The sequence below is a fragment of the Meriones unguiculatus genome, chromosome 10 (assembly GCF_030254825.1).
Source record: "Meriones unguiculatus strain TT.TT164.6M chromosome 10, Bangor_MerUng_6.1, whole genome shotgun sequence".
NCBI classification, from domain to species: Eukaryota; Metazoa; Chordata; class Mammalia; order Rodentia; family Muridae; genus Meriones; species Meriones unguiculatus.
The window spans coordinates 33,084,644-33,087,663 of record NC_083358.1 but is presented as its reverse complement, the minus strand read 5'-3'; the positions used below and the strand labels follow the sequence as shown (position 1 = coordinate 33,087,663).

The window sequence follows — 3,020 nt, the reverse complement described above, 5'->3', positions numbered from 1 at the left end:
GCCTGAGGTCTATGTTTAATGTCTTCCTTAGTCACTCTCTACCTTTTGTGTTAAGACAGGACTCCCCTTCCCACCTGGCTGTCTTCAAGATTTTCTTCCTTGGCTTTCAGTCATTTAATTCTGGTGAGTGTTAGATTTTGCACTGTCCTATGTGGCCTCTTGAATCTGGAGGTCTATAATTCCAAGGTTTGCAGTCAATTGTCCTGTTTTTGCATTTTTCCAGTTCTTATTGTTTTCCTCTTTCAAGGGACTCTGATGACACAGACGATGGATCTTTGCTATCCTAGAGATCTCTGAAACTGTCTTCACTTTTATTTTATTTTTTAAATTTTATTTATTTTATGTATATGAGTGTTTTGTTTTCATGAATACCAGAAGAGGGAATCAGATTCCATTAAAGATGGTTGTGAGCCACCATGTGGTTGCTGGGAATTGAACTCAGGACCTCTGGAAGAGTTGCCAGTGCTCTTAACTGCTGAGCCATCTCTCCAGCCTTATTTTACTTTATTTTATGGCAAGTCCTACTGTCCTGTAGTCCACCTCAGAGAGTTTTCTCTTTCAGTCCTGGTTGCTGCTGCTGAGCCACCCACAGAGCTGTCGATTGCAGCTACTGTGTCTTTTCAGTTCTAAAATTTCCATTTGGATCACTTTGTTTTTTCCGTTCCCTTAAAAGATTTTTTTTTTTAATGTATATGGGTGTTTTGCCTGCATATATGTCTATGTACTACATGTGTGCCTGATGCTTGCAGAGGCCAAAAGAGGGCATCTGATACCCTGGAGGCTGGAGCTACAGTTGTGAGCCACCATGTGGGTGCTGGGAACTGAACCCATGTCCTCTGGAAGAGCAGCCAGTGCCCATAACCACTGAGTCATACTTCCAGCTCTCTCCTGCTCCTTGCTGAGACTTTCTACTTTTGCATTTGTTTCCAGCACCTCTGTAGTTGCTCACTGGAGCATTTTATGATGATTACTTCGGCTCCCTTACTACAAAATTCAGGCAATTCTACCATTTTGGTATTGGAAATTATTGATTGCATTTTAAATATCTCAGTTTGGGGTCTTTGATTCTCTATATAGATGCTTTGGGGGAGCCTGAATTTTTTTTTTTAAGATGAGATTCCAGGTCTCACCGAAGCTTTTGGAGTCAGCTGACATTCCCTGCTGTGCTCCAGCAGGGCAGAAATGATCCTGGTGGAGTGGAAGGTGGAAGCAGGGTAAAAAGTCCTTCACTCGCCTCTGCGGACACTCTAGACTCTTGTTGCCCGACATGGCAGGGCAGTGTGGCATAGTTCCACTGACACCACTGTGGGAAATGCCTTCTGATCCCTGGGTGACGTTAAAGTCTCCATCAGCCACTGTGCTTCCTCTGATGACCACCCAGAGCAGGAGGAATCAGGGCAGCTCATAACTGCCAGGTTGGAAGGCTCCACACACCAGGATCCCCCTGTTTCTGCAGCAGGAAGACCTCATTAATAGCTGGTAAAAGTTGGGGTGCCTCCCAATAGCCTAGCAAATATGGAAAAATATAGGGTCTCCACTCTAATAAGGGTGGAACTTCAACTACAGATTTTTCTGTGCTTTGGGGCTAGAGTAAGGTGGTCTTAAGTACAGCATTTCGTCTAGGGAGGAAGGCTCCTTCCTGTACTTAGATTAGAGACAGGCTTTATGTGTTTGCTCTCTGCTGTTGCTCTTATCTGTGCCCACAGCACCAAGGGGCTGTTGGTATCTTCAGCTCCACGTACTATATAGAAGACAGAACAAAAAGCAGGGAATTCCCTGCTGTGCTGTTCCCAAGCCCGAGAGTCTCCTAGCTCTGCCTTTTAGTGTCTTCTTGCGTTCGTTCACATATCACTTCTGGTGTTATTAGTTGCACTTAGTGGAAGGCATAATGGAAACACTGGCCTGTTCCACCTTCCCAGAAACAGCTCACTCAGGAGAGGGAGAAAAAGGGAGGGAGAGGGAGAGGGAGAGGGAGAAAGCTAACGAAAACTCCATTCCTGATGTGCCCTTGAATCAAGCAATTAGTGTCTATTAAATCATGGCTGTAATGGCGCTAGACTGAGTGTACGTGAGTGCGTGCGCACGTGCAGCAGTCGTAGTCATTGCTGTGTAACTGACATGTAATAAACTCCACATATTTCAAATGTCTGGAATTCTGACATAGGAACACACTCATGAAACCGTCAACACAGTGAACGTCTTACCTTCCTCAGGTCCCTATGCCAGCACTCCCCTGGCCTCGCCAAGCCCCAAGTACCCCAAGTTAGTTTGTGATATTGAAAAACCAGAGTGGCGGTGCGTGATCTTAATCCCAGCACTCAGGAGGTAGAGGCAGAAAAGTCAGGAGGTAGAGGCCAGCCTCACCTATGTGGCAAGGTCAGGGTCAATCTTGGCTTCTGGTGAATTCAACAACACAGGTGACTATTTCTAAACAATCATGCCACCGTGAACAGGAAAGAAGCTAGAAAAGAAGAAGAAGAAGAAGAAGAAGAAGAAGAAGAAGAAGAAGAAGAAGAAGAAGAAGAAGAAGCAGAGAAGGGAAGCTTCTTCTGGCTGCGGGGGCACCAACAATGGACAACCAGAAAGATGTCCCCAAAGCAGCAACCAATGCTTTATCTTTGTGGAAAGTTTCACACCAAAAATGAAATAAAATCTAGGGATCCAATCAGAGGCAAAGAAAGCAGATACAGACTAATGAGCAAGGAAAGAACTAAAAGATGGGTGGGTTCTGATGCTCAATGAAATAGGGGGGGACTTAGGAGTGTCTTCATTTATACACTTGACCCATTGATGTTTCTCTTTACTGTATAGCTTCTGACATAGCTTACTGAATGGCTACAACTGTATACCTATGATTTCATTTTAGAAATGCGATGGTATTTTAATACTTTGTATAAAAGAATTTTCGGTTCAACATATGGCTTTTAATTTATTGTTCTTGTCATCTCACACACAAAGAAGATTAAAATTGTTCCCCCCCCCAAAAAAGAAAACAAAAAAAAACCCATAAACTGAATAAT

The 3,020-nt window shown here is 43.9% G+C and overlaps 1 pseudogene; it reads left to right on the top strand.

Annotated features, from left to right (window-relative positions):
• The first annotated feature begins 2,570 nt into the window (after positions 1 to 2,570).
• On the top strand, positions 2,571 to 2,742 carry LOC110559519 (DNA-directed RNA polymerases I, II, and III subunit RPABC4-like; annotated as a pseudogene).
• The last annotated feature ends 278 nt before the right edge of the window (positions 2,743 to 3,020 follow it).